The sequence below is a fragment of the Anolis carolinensis genome, chromosome 4 (genome assembly GCF_035594765.1).
Source record: "Anolis carolinensis isolate JA03-04 chromosome 4, rAnoCar3.1.pri, whole genome shotgun sequence".
Lineage (NCBI taxonomy): Eukaryota > Metazoa > Chordata > Lepidosauria > Squamata > Dactyloidae > Anolis > Anolis carolinensis.
The window spans coordinates 191,364,390-191,378,684 of NC_085844.1; the positions used below are offsets into that span (position 1 = coordinate 191,364,390).

The 14,295-nt window shown below is 43.9% G+C and overlaps 1 long non-coding RNA gene across 1 annotated transcript in view; it reads right to left on the reverse strand.

Moving 5' to 3' along the window:
- Window positions 1-13,762: 13,762 nt before the first annotated feature.
- The window catches only part of LOC107983395 (uncharacterized), a 15,486-nt gene continuing 14,953 nt past the window's right edge, over window positions 13,763-14,295 (reverse strand). Inside the window, exon 2 of the long non-coding RNA XR_010005461.1 lies at window positions 13,763-14,112. This is a non-coding gene — a long non-coding RNA (uncharacterized LOC107983395). The remainder of the gene's footprint in view (window positions 14,113-14,295) is intronic.

Consider the following 14,295-nt stretch of genomic DNA (forward strand, 5'->3'; position numbering starts at 1 on the left):
ACATACAGGGCAGGTATTGACATATTTCTCCACATCCTTGCGGATCTTGGGCCACCAGAAGTCTTGCAGGATCAAGTGCATGGTTTTAAATAGTCCGAAATGCCCTGCTGGCTTGCTGTCATGACACAGACGAAGTGCCTTTTCTCTGCCGGGGCCCGGAGGGATGTAAACATGGTTCCTGTAGCATAGCAGGCCATCTTTCAGTGAAAATGGGAAACGTAGTCCTTGGTGAATCTGTTCTTGAGCCCAGGCATCTGTCTGTTGACTGGCTCTAATTTCTTGAGAGCAAAGGGATTCTGGGTTAGAGGGAGTTGGTTCAGTTGGAGTGGATTTGGTGTTTCCCACTGTGAGCGTGGCAAAGTTTTCGGGCTGCAGCAATCGGGACTCGGAGGTCTCTTTGCGCCCTGCAGCATACTCTGGTTTCCGTGATAGAGCATCTGCTTGCTTGGTCTGAGCCGGGGTCACATAATGGATCTGGAAGTCAAAACGTTCAAAGAACAAAGCCCAGCGCTGCTGCCTTTGATTTAGCTTTCGTGCAGTTCTTAGATGTTCCAAATTGCGATGGTCAGTATGGACCTCAATGGGAAATTTGGCCCCTTCCAACCAATGCCTCCAATTTTCAAAAGCTGCCTTTATGGCCAAAAGTTCTTTCTCCCAAATAGTGTAATTTCTCTCTGGGGCTGTTAATTGACGGGAGTAATAGGCACAAGGATGAAGATGCTCTCCCACTGGTTGCATGAGTATAGCCCCAGTTGCCACATCAGAGGCGTCAGCCTGTACAACAAAAGGGGTTTTAGGATCAGGGTGCTGAAGAATTGGCTGGGTCGTGAATAACTTCTTTAGCTGTTGGAACCCTTTCTCTGCTTGCTCCGTCCAGCGGAAAGGCTGTTTCCCACGGATGCAGCTGGTGATTGGGTCCGACCAGCGAGCGAAGTCTGGGATGAATTTGCGGTAGTAGTTCGCGAACCCCAAGAAGCGCTGCACTTCCTTCTTGTTGGTTGGCGCCCGCCATTCCAATACGGCTGAGACCTTTGCCGGGTCCATGGAGAGCCCTAGAGGCGAGACGCGGTACCCCAGGAAGTCTACTTCTTGTAGATCAAAGGCGCATTTTTCTAACTTGGCATATAGTCCATGATCCCGCAATCGTTGTAGCACCATTCTGACGTGTTTCTCGTGCTCCGATTGTGATCTAGAAAACACCAAAAAATCGTCCAAGTATATGATCAAGAACCGATCTAGATAATCCTGGAAGATATCGTTGACAAAATGCTGGAATGTTGCGGGAGCTCCGGATAATCCGTAATTCATGACTAGGGACTCGGATAATCCGAATTTGGTCTGGAAGGCGGTTTTCCATTCGTCCCCTTCTCTGATGCGAACTAGATTGTAAGCCCCCCGGAGATCCAGCTTGGTGTAAACCTTGGCCCCTCGAAGCCGGTCTAATAGGTCCGAAATCAAAGGCAGGGGGTAGCGGTTCCGCTTCGTGATATTGTTCAATGCTCTATAGTCCACAACCAAGCGTAGGTCCCCTGACTTCTTTTTCACAAACATTACTGGGGAAGCAGCTGGGGATTGAGAGGGTCTGATGAACCCCTTGCGAAGGTTTGACTCTATGAACTCCCTGAGAGCTTCTTGCTCTGGTTCAGTCAGGGAGTAGAGATGTCCTCGCGGAATCGGGGCCCCCTCCACCAAGTCAATGGCACAGTCGTAGGGTCTATGTGGGGGCAGTTTTTCGGTTTCCTTTTCATTGAAAATGTCCCAAAAGTCCGAATATTTCTTGGGCAAGGTGATGATGGGCTCAGCGTCTGTGGCATGGCAGACCTTGGCTACTAGACAATGGTTTTGGCAATATTTTGAGGCAAACTGTAGTTCTCTGTTGGACCAGGAGATGTTTGGGTCGTGGAGCGTCAGCCATGGAATCCCCAAAATCACGGGGAAGTGGGGAACCTCGGTCACGAAGAAGGAAATTTCTTCCATGTGTTCCCTTATCCACATCCTGGTGGGTTCAGTCCATTGGCTTACTGGGCCCGTCTTTAGGGGACGACCATCTATGGCTTGCACCACCCTGGCATTCTTGAAATCATGATATTGTAATCCCAGAGAGTCGGCATACTCTCTGTCGATGAAATTGTTTGTTGCCCCTAAGTCTATCATGGCATGGATCATGACGGGTCCCTTTTTCACTGACCACAGCGTGATCACCAGGAGAAATAGGACCCCAGTTTGCGGCTCTTGAGCGGGGTTTTTGACCGGGTTGTCGAGCCTCTCTACGCCCGGTCGCTGGCTTCCCCCGCCGGCTTGGTTTCAGTCGCCGCGGCCGCTTCCGCCTCCGCGGAGGATGCCGCCGCCAGGCGGGTGGTGGGCTTTCCCTTGGCTGGGCATCCTTTGGCGAAGTGTCCCCCATTCCCGCAGTACCAAGAGAGGTTTAAACGTTGGCGGCGGGCCTTTTCGGCAACATCTAGTCTGGGGCGCACATTGCCCAATTGCATCGGCTCCTCCTTGCTTCCCCTGGGGTTTTGGGCTGGTGGTGAGGGTCTCCACACTGGACGTGGTTGAATACTGGCGGAAGCGGGAGGTTTCACTCCGGCTCTTCCACTCTGGCCTCGGAGCCACTGTTTTTTGTTGGCTAGCAGGACTTCGGCTCGTAAACAATGATTAATAAGTCTCTCAAGAGTATCTGGAGGATCCACCTTAGAGATTTCTTCCTGCATCTCGATGTTGAGCCCCTCACGAAACTGTCCTCTGAGGGCTATATCGTTCCAGCCGGTGTTCTGAGCCAGCACCCGGAACTCGGCTATGTACTGGGACAACGGCCTGTCCCCTTGGAAGAGGCGCCGGAGTTTATGGCCGGCCGCCTCCTCGTTGTCCTCGATCCCCCAGGTCGCTCTAAGGTGATTCAGGAAGTTGTGCGCGGAATTTAGGTGCATGGAACCCGCATCATATAGCGCCATCGCCCAATTGGCCGCAGGCCCTTCTAGGAGGCTGTAAATCCACGCCACCTTGACTTCTTCTTGGGGAAACTCGGCTTGGCGGGCTTCTATGTACGCCTGGCACTGGCGACGGAAAACATGAACCTTGGAGGCTTCTCCAGAAAACTTGGTTGGAAGCGCTAGGGCAGGGAGCTGGACACCGCGTTCCTTCAAGCCCCGTATTTCTCCCTCCTGCGTACGGAGTGTATCTCGGATTCTGTCGAATTCATCCTTGGAAATGGTGTAGCTGAGTGGTTGGGCTTCCGCCCCGGTTCCTGTAGACATCCTGGCCTAGGTTAATTGGTGCTTAGGGTGGTGGAGTCAAACTGTCAGGACCCAGGCTACGGAGCACCAATAACCATGCGCAGAGGCCAGATTCTATCTAATATCTTTATTAAAGGAATATATAAAGTCAATAAAAACAAGTGGAGAATAAAGTTCAGAAATAGACCTTTCAGGAAAGGTCAAATATAGTCCAGGAAAACAATGTCCAATATGTGAAATTAAGGTCCAAAGTTATAATCCAATAACCGAAACACACACTTTGCCGAGCAAAGTGTGGGGAAATGACAAGGTCTTTTAGTCCATTGGAGCTTGACAACAAGGCTGGAAAACAAACTAGATTCTTGGCAAACAAGACTTGATACGAGGCAACAAGAAGCAAAAACAAGGTCCGTGGCGAGGTCCGGGGAACAAGGCAGGCTTGGAACTTGGTCCTGGAAACAAGGAACTGGAGTTGCGTAGTCCACACACGATCTCACTCCTCCAGCTGACGAGTTGACTCCGCAAGGTTTCCTTCGCGGCAAAACCCCTAAATAGGGTCTCGTTTCCCGCCAGAAGAACACTTTCCCTGGAGAACTAGAAGTGAAACCCAACTGTGTCCAGATGCATGACTCCTTAGAATTTCCCAAGGGAAGCAGAGCTAATCAGCTAATTGTTTGGCTGCGATTCTGGTGCTCCGGCGATTCGCCTCCCTCGCTCCTCTATCTCTATTATAATTGTCCTTTCGAGAAAACGGGGGAGAATTCTGCCCAAGGCTTGTTTGGCTGACTTCTTGAGGGCAAACATCCTCCAGGTGCAGGGGCTCCGTTTCTGGCTGAAACGGTGGAAATCCCATGTTTTCCTCCTCGTCTGCCACAATAGTACTAGGAACAGGACTACAAGGCCCATGAGACATCACAGTGGCTAGTCATGCTGTTTGGGCCTTCTGGGATTTGGAAGTCCTAAACATCTGGGGGAAGACAAAAGGTTATCTAATCCCAAGATACATATAGTGAGTAGATCACAGTTTTTGCCAGTAAATGGGTGATTTATTTGTGTCATTTTGCTCTTCGAGTCTTCATCCTTGGTTGTTGTTATCCTTGGTTGTTGTTATCGGGCGCCTTCAAGTCATTTCTGACTTATGGTGACTAAGGCAAATTAGAATTTTCTTGGCAAAGGGTTTTTTGGGACTGAAAATGTGTGACTTGTCAAAGTGGTTTTCCATAGCCAACTGGGCAATTGGAAACCCTGAATTCCAGAGTTGTAGTTAAATACTTGATGATGCACACTGGCTCTACATGTGTTTATTCAGAGGACAGTAAAATAATTTAGGCACCAGGTTAATTTTCACGATATGCAGTTCTCTCTTTCAACACGTACTGCTGCCTCCCAACTTCTGTTACCTAAGGCTGCTGCTTCATTCTGCCTAATGGTCCCAGCTCAGTCTCCCTTGCTTCACATTTACTATTCTATGCATACTGAGCATATTATGTGCTTTTAGGAATGTAAGAGCCCTCTGTATATTCACGGGGAACAGCTACTGCGTTCCATGTCAGCTTGTGTGGGATGAATCTGCTCCAGGTTTCTGAACATTAAAGGAAATATTCTGGATGCTAATCTTTATATTGGTAACCCATTCAGTACCTTGACTAGCTCTCTTAAAATTTGGACCTGGAGCCCAATTTACCCACTGCTGCTTGGAAGTGAGCTCCATTCAGACCGATTTGGACTTGCTTCTCAGTAGTTATTTATATGCTTGGGTGGCAAAAAGTTGTATCATTTTTTTACAGTCTGATCCTATGCATGCTAATTCAGATCTAGAAGGCTCGCTGTGTTCAGAGTGTCAAAGCTACAATGGAACTTACTGGATGCATAGTGTGTTTTCCACTGACAGTTGCTCTTTGTAGGATGCTCAGACCTTTATCTAACGAAGACCTCTTCTACACTGCCATATAATTCAGATTATCAAAGCAGATAATCAATACTGTCTGCTTTGAACTGGATTATATGAGTCTACACTGCCATATAACCCAGTTCAAAGGAGATAATCTGGATTTTATATGGCAGTGTAGAAGAGGCCTAAATTAAACTCTTGGCCCAGATCTTGAACATAACTGATTAATTCTTTGATCAATTGTTTGACATTACTTTAAGTGTCATAGTTCAATGCTATAGAACAGCGTTTCTCAACCTGGAGTTTGGGACCCCTGAGAGGATCGTCAAAGACCATCAGAAAACATGTATAAATGCACAGTGTTCTCAGGAGGTAGGTGAACTACCTCTCCCTTAAATTGCTGTTAATTTCTCTCAAGTTTGTCCCAATTTATGGTTGGGGATCATCACAACATGAGGAACTTTATTAAGGAGTTACGGCATTAGGAAGGTTGAGAGCCACTGTTATAGAATCATGGGAGTTGTAGCTTTACAAGGTGTTTAACCTTTTCAGCCAACAAGTGCTGGTGCCTCACCAAACTCCAAATCCCAAGATTTCAAAGTAGTGTCCAACCGCATTACTTTTACTCCCTGTGACCTCTACGGCAGGAGAGAGTTTAAAAATTCAATACTGACCACTTGCAAAAGAGGACCACAATCTTGAAGAAACATTTCTTCTAGTCATTTTTTTCTTGCAAGAGTGGAAGTGGGAGAATACACAATTTCTTTGGCACAGCAATGTATCCATTACACAGGCTGAGATGAACTAATGCATTTGGGTGGATTGCACTGTCAGTCTGGGGTTGCCAAACTGTAAATTCTTTGGGACACACTCTTCTAATCAAGAGCATCACATGGGAATGAAAGATGCTGACATCATGGTAAACACCAATCAGGATCTCCAAAGTGGAAGTGTTGTATAAGTTTGTTTTTTGTTTTTTGCAAAGTTTAAAAGCTTGCGTATATGCACTCTGCCAAATACTTTTGGATCTCAGATACACCTGTGAAATGTTTGCAGGTGCTTGGAGTGGGCGGAGATCTTGCACAACACCTGTCTCCAACATGCTTGCTGCTGAGCACATCAAAGTTACAGGAGGGAAGATTACTATACCAAGCTATAAAAGTAATACAGCTCCAGGGAGACTGGATAGTCTAGCATTTATTTCCCTTCACTAGAGGAGGATGGCCCAAGTTCCTGTTGGAAGAAGGTCAATGCCTTTTTCTAAATACATTTACCTCCAGTAACATGAGACTCCTTTCCTCTTGCCTAAATCGATCTATCTGATACAGATAGGAGATGGCTGGGTAGTAAGGATGTGTTTACAATAGCCCTCTACTGTTGACTTCCTGCTGGAAGAAAATAGGTGAGTTATGCTGTGTACACACACACACACACACACACACAGAATTAAATCTACCTGCCATGCCCATTTGTTTTGAGTACACTGAGCAAAATTTGGGAAATTTTCTTTCCTGATACCATCTTCCCAAATTCCAGGGGGCCATGCTAGCTAAGGGATTTGGGGAGCTATCTACCAAAAAAGTAACTTCTATGATGATGATGATGATGATGAATTTATTACCCATCTCTCCCTGTGGCTTGAGCAGGATACAATATAATTACATTAAAATGAGAGATGAAATACTGTGAAAAGACAATAAGATACACAGAGATAGGATACAAGTTACAATCCATTGATAAAGTGCAAATTAAAATTCACAACTTAAAGTTGACCGGGTAGGCCTGCAGGAAGAGATGAGTCTTCAATTGTGTTTTAACATCTGATCTAGCTGTTGGAGTTTTTCTGGCAGGTCGTTCCACAATCTTGGGGCAGCTGATGAAAAGGTCCTCTGGGTGATGGTTGCCAGTCGGATTCTGGCTGGTTAGAGTAGCCACTTCCAGAGGACCTAAGTGTGTGGGATGGACTGTATGGGATAAGGCAATCTTGTAGGTAACCTGGGCCCAAACCATGCAGGGCTTTAAAGGTCAAACCAACACTTTCCTCTTATAACAAACACTATTGTTCTCCATGTTCATTAACCCATCCAGTTATTACCACCCAGTTCCTAGGTACTTCCAGGAACACAAATTAAATACCCAGTTTACTCCTGAGTATCTGAAGAACCCTTAAATAAAAAGTAGACCTTTACCCAATAGATTTATTTATCTGAGACTGATCCCTCAAATCTGCAATATAATCCAGCTCAAAGCAGATAATCTGGCTTTTATTTCCTGTTTAATTGTGTGGTACTTACTTTGAAAGTAGTTATTATACTCCAGAAACTTTGTTTTTGTGGCTGCCGCAAACTATGTTGAACTGGGAGAGACTTTATGAGATATTCATTGAAAAACTATAGCAAAATCTGCTGCAGGATAAACTTTTTCCATGTTTTTATGATAGAATCAATTTGGAAATTATATTAATAACCCAGGAAGAAAAATTGTGTTTACATAGTGTTATTTTGGGGGCCTGTAATCTTGGCCAATAAGATTATTAATATTCATTAACTTCTGCTCCTCCTGACCTGAACAGAACATATTTTTCAGAGATAGCACCATAGTCAAACCCAACATGAAAGAAGTGAAAACAATAATGTAAATTAGAAAGAGTCCTTAGAAGGGCTTTGTACTGAAAGTTGAAACCCAAAACTGCTTGCAAAGTGGTTTCAGGTAACTCACATCCAAGTTTCCTCAGTTGTAGGGTCCAAAGGAACAAAAAGAGACAATTTTCTGATCTCAATATTCAACTGGTAGACATACAAATCCTTCAGCCAAATAATAGTTAAGGGACAGGCTAATGAGAAATTTCCAGCAAACTACAACTGGGTGACATATGGACTTACAAACCTCTCCCCTAATGGATGCTAGCTTGGAAGGTGGTATGTCTCTAGGTGACTGCTGATATAGTGGGGTGTGTGTGTGTAGTTACTTGGCAGTGATCCCAGCTGGTTCCTGTTAGCCTACATCTGGCTAGCATTCACTTGCGTTGGCTTCTAGGAAGCAATCAGAAATTGTGCAAATATGAGAAATGCAACTGCTCACATGCACAACTCTGTTAAGGATACTGAAAGGGGCTACATTATGCAACTGCAACTGAAACACAGCAGGGAACACAAAGGTTATGGTGAGAGCAGCATACTCTATATGTGACTGTAAAGTTAAATCTGATCTTACTGGCTCCTGCCCAGTGATTTCAGTAAGGAGATATACTCCTGGTACCCATATTAGCATGGATGGTAATAAAAGAAAAACTCACCAGTTCATTGTGGAGACATATGTGAAGCTTTAAAATAAATACATTGGGCAAGGCATTGGTGTTGTACCCACTGACCCTGCCCTCAGCCTCCACATCTCCAGGGTTCTATTTCCATAAAAAAAATTCCACATAGGACTGTTGGAGAACCAATAAATTACAAGGGTCCAGCAGTCCAGAAGAGACCCTGTCTTATTTTGACCTGGCAAAAGATATAAAGTCTGTCATAAATCTTGAGAGAGCATAGATTCCATGAATGGATCTCCATAGCCTGCCTCATGTATATGTTATACCTTCCATTTAATTCAGTCTGGCAGGGACACTCCCAGTTCTTCCAACGTTATTTCACTTTTCAGCTTCTTTTAAAATGTTGGATTCTCTAACTTCATCCTCTTTCCCCCTTTGTCTTCAGTTTACTTCTGTTACTGCAAACTGAGTTCAAAGTGCAAAAGTCGTTTTCACTTATTGAACATCTGAACATTGACACGTTTGACCACGCAACATCAGAATGGGGTCAGGATAGCAAATGTTATTAATGAGGAAAAACAGAAAAACCCTAACTGGGAGAGGCCGGAACAGCATGCTTTTACCTCAGCCTACTGGGGCCTTTTCTACACTGCCATATTAAATTCAGATTATCTGCTTTGAACTGGATTATATGGCAGTGTAGAAGGGGCCTGGGAAGGGCAAGATTTGGCTTTTCCTTTCCCCAAGTTAGTCTTACACACTTTGAACTCAGGCCCTTCTGCATTGCTTTGAACCGGATTATATGAGTCTACACTGCCCTATCATCCAGTTTAAATCAGATAATCTGGATTTTATATGGCAGTGTAGACCCCTTCCATATTATCAAACGGATAATCCATATAATCTGCTTTGAACTGGATTATCTAAATCTACACAGTCATATAATCCAGCTCAAAGAATATAATCTGGATTTTATACAGCTGTGTAGAAGGGGACAGATTAGCAGTGGAAACTCATATAATCCAGTTCAAAACAGATAATCTGGGATCAGAACCTTGGATATAGGGCAGTATAGAAGGGGCCTTAGTTTGTGGCAGTTGAAATAAAACTGAGGACAAAGAAGAAACTGGGAGGAGTGAAAGAAGCTGCGAGATTTTGAAAGCAACAAAAAATGAGACAATCATTACTTGGGACTGTTTCTATCGCCCCATCTACACTACCTGATAATGCAGTGTCAGAATGCAGATTAACTGTGTTGAACTGGATTATATGGCAATGCAGAATCATATAATCCCATTCAATGCAATTCAGTCTACATTAGGTCTACACGGACCATATAATGCATGGCAGTGTAGACAGGGTCTCATCACCTCATCCCTAGTACAGATTTTGGCAGCATACGTCGACCCCACCTACAACACCCACGGAGCCTACCGACCCCCATCAAACAACACGAGTGATGTAGGGTGGAGCCAGCACATGCCACTGCCATGGCTACATGGGAGGCTATGGGGGGAAACAGCATGGTCCATGCTTCCCCCGTGGCATCAGCTGGAACAGGAGCTAGGTGATGCGGGACATGGGGCGCCAGGTTCCCCATGCCCCCTGACAACGTGGGGCAATTCTGGCAGCTGTGTGATAAAAGTCATAAGGTTGAATCTACACTGCCCTATATCCCAGGATCCGGTCCCAGATTATCTTCTTATCCCAGATTATCCGACAGAGTACACTCATATAATCCAGTTCAAAGTAGATAATCTGGGATCAAATTCTAGGATAAAGAGCAGTGTAGAAGGGCCCCCAGTCAAATTGAAACCGTTGTGGGGCATGCTGGAGATGATAGACGCCAAGCAGCCAATGGACATGTGGCCTATAGGGTTCTGGTAATGGTAATTCCCCAAAAGTAACATTCCTCAGATCTACATAGGCAGACACAGCTGTCTACACAAAGTAGGACTCGTACATAGTCTTTTTCTGTTTGAGATGAGAAAGAAAAAAAATACTTCCTCTCATTTTCAAGTTTTGAGAGGAAAGACAGATTATTAATAAATCTGTTGTTGCTCCCAGTTATAAAAGCTGACTGGGGCAATACTTTTAGCCACTATACTACACTTGGTAGTAATGGTTTTCAGTGTGCATGCCTCCCCCTCCTGACACATACCCACAACATGTGTGTGTGCTTTTTTTTTTTTAAATGCTAGCTGAGACTCCTTTAAGGGGAAATGAAATTTTGTTTGATCCTGCAGTACTGCAAACCAAATATGCCAAGCACCTGACTCCCAGTTTGTCAGTTGCATCACACCTTGCCCTAAAGGTGTTACAAAGTGCGGTTCCCCTTGCAATACCCCTGCCAATCCAGTCTTGCTTCCTCCTACGGCTCTGACAGATTTTCATACTGTCCCTACCTGTTCCCACCTTCCCCAGGGCAACAGGGAACTTCAATCTTGATTTCCCAGATGCTTTGTCCTTTTTGATGTAATCCTTACCTGCTTTTCCTCTTCCACACCTTTCCCCTGATTGTCACAGTGTTTCTTTCTCACTGTCATGCAACATACTAAACTCAGGAAAGTACCTGCTTTGGACTATAACTACCATAATATTGCAAGTACAACTATCCTAGGCCCCTTCTACATGGCTATATGACGTCCACATTATTTGTTTTGAACTGAATTATATAACAGTGTAGACTCATATAATCCAGTTCATAGCAGATAATGTGGATTATCTGCCTTGAAAATCTGGATTATATAGCAATGTAGAAGGGGCCTGAGTTGAAGATGTAAAAGTGGTTTGTACTCAATTTACTTACCATATATACTCGAGTATATGATGAGTTTTCCAGTCTTTTTTAAGGGCTGACCCCCCCCCCCACCGGTTTATACTCAAGTGAGGGTCCTGGCTGACTTATATTTGGGTCGGCTTATATTTGAGTATGTAGTTAATCAGAGTTGGACAGTCTTATTTTATTAAAGTCTTATTAATATCTTAAATTGCAGTTTTATGTAAATATTCAAAAACATTTAACTTACTGGTGTCCCAATTAATATATTTTTACTGGTATCTATTTTTATTTTTTATTTTTGATATTTACCAGTAGCTGCTGCATTTCCTACCCTCTTCTTATACTCAAGTCAATAGGTTTTCCCAATTTTTTGTAGTAAAATTAGGTAGCTAGGTTTATATTCGGGCCGGCTTATAGTAGAGTATATACAGTATACTCGGTAACCTAGCCCTTCCCAGGAAGCAAAGGAAAATTGCTGCAGCCTCTCCTCCCTTGTGTGCTCTTCCTCAATAATCCCCTGCCACTTTAAAACACTTTAAAATTAGCTGAAAAAAGTGGATTGATAAACGTCTAATTGGGACAGTTGGGGGGTATTATGTATGTGTCCTCCAGGCTATATTTTGCCTACTCTTGATATAGACAATTTCTGCCTTTGAGATTCTTTGAAGCATTCATTTCCTCTCTCACTTGGCTCTGCACATCCAGGTAAGAATTATAGGCCAAAAACACATTCTCCACTAGATTCTGTAGAATATATTGCCTAAAAAGAGGAAGAGATGATGAGAGAAAACAAACAAAGCAGATGGATCAGCAGGAGGATCAAGGAGCTGCGGAAGTAAAAGATTGCACAGGTCTGACTTGCACCTAAAAAAACACTGGGCAATTCTTTTGATGTGGTTTGGGCTTTTTCTCTGAGAAATCTGGTTCTCCCAGCTCATACAAAAAACAATGCTAGATGTCTTTAACTTTGAAAGTAGCCTTGGATCCTTATGAGAGGGACAACTTTGTCATACCAAGCAAAGGGAAACAAAAAAGTGGGGCAAACTTTTGAGATCTCCAGATACTTTCATCAGGCAAGACTTTTATTTTTAAAAAAGCAAGGAGGAAGGGAAGGAAGAAAACCAATTCAGTGTTGAATTTGTGAAACAGAGTTGTTGTATGTCTTTCGGGCTGTGTGGCCATGTTCCAGAAGCATTCTCTCCTGACGTTTCGCCCACATCTATGGCAGGCATCCTCAGAGGCTGTGAGGTATGGATAAACTAAGTAAGGAAAGGAAATGTGGGTGAAACGTCAGGAGAGAATGCTTCTGGAACATGGCCACACAGCCTGAAAGACATACAACAACCCTGTGATCCCGGCCGTGAAAGCCTTCGACAACACATTGAATTTGTGAAAGTTTGAGGATGCCTCTTCTACACTGTAGAATTAATGTAATTTAACTGCCATGGGTCAATGCTATGGAATCCTGGGATTTGTAATTTAATGAGGGACCAGCCCTTTTGGCAGAGAATAACTGCAGACTCCCATATTCCCATAGCATTGACCCATGGCAGTTAAAGTGATTAAATTAAAGTGCATTAATTCGGCAGTGTAGATTCAGCTGTAATGTGCTGAATAGGATGGGGTCTGGATCCCATTGAAATAAGACCCTAGCAGGTGGTAAAGGTAAAGGTTTTCCCCTGACATTAAGTCTAGTCGTGTCCAGCTGTGGGAGTTTGGTGCTCATCTCCATTTCTAAGCCAAAGAACCAGCATTATCCGTAGACATGTGGCCGGCATGACTGCATGGAGCGCTGTTACCTTCCCGCCAGAGTGGTACCTATTGATCTACTCACATTTGCATGTTTTCAAACTGCTAGATTAGCAGAAGCTGGGGATAACAGCGGGAACTCACCCTGCTCCCCGGATTTGAACTGCTGAGCTTTCAGTCAGCAAGTTCAGCAGCTCAGGGTTGAATCCATTGCACCACCAGGGGCTCAGCAGGCGTTACAATTGTGTTTTAGGATTCACCTGAAACAACCACTAGAAACACTGGGAACAAGCAAGGTAGATGTACTTGAACTCCTGAACTGTTGCACTCATTTTGTGCCCTTTTTGGTGAGTCTAAAAATTTCCCGCAGCTTCTTATAAGCACCATTATAAATTTATACATTTGCCTGATCTTCTCTGAGCCATCCAGAAACTGCATGTGTTATAGCAGAGGCACAATATTAACATTCACCTAGAGTGGATCTGAACCATGCAATGTTTTCCACAGAAAGTGCTTGGGACAGCATGGTGTTGGAAACAATGATCTCATCTGAAAACCAGATCTCTTCACCATATTGAATGCAAAACCCAGTCATGGGGGAGGGAGACTGTAGCGAGGTCAAAGGCATCCAGATTCAATTCGTTGGAGAGCAAACCACTGTCTTATGACTACCCATGTATGTCTGGTTTGTCTAGCCACTTAGGAATGTGACTGCAATGGAGTGAGAACAGCTTTCATTGTTGCAAATGGTGTGCAACCTGAACGTTTTGTAGCAAGTCTTTGCCAAAAGTGCCAAGAAGACGGCCAGTGAAGACCCACTATACACCCTCCCTGTACAAAGCATAATATTGATTTTTCTGATTTATAGCTCACAGAGTAACACTTTGTTTAGGAAACAAAAGCCAGTCCAAGGAAAAGGACAAGATACACTATTGCAAATGCATTTGCAAAGGCGAACCAGATTGGCAAATGATTTTTTTTTTTTGCCTCAAGACTGGCTAGTTTAGGAACCCAGGGCAAGCTGATTGGCATTTTAAGATTGCAACTCTGGAGAACAGTATGCAAATCCGCTTGCAGTAATGGGCAGAACTTGGAAAAATTACTTTTTTGAGCTCCATCTCCCAGAATTCTCCAGTCAGCTTGGCTAGGTTATGGCTTTCAAATTTTCTTCTTGTATGTACTGCACATCTGGTGGGATCTGGGGATATGAAAGGAAAAAAGAAATCATATGTACTATTGTTTTGCATATACTGTAAACAAAAAACTGAGAGGTAATATAATCTGGTAGAAACCATTTTAATAGTAAAAAGCATTTTCAATTTTTAGACAATTGAAAAATTACAACATGAAAGAAATCTCAATTTTACTTTTACACTTAATT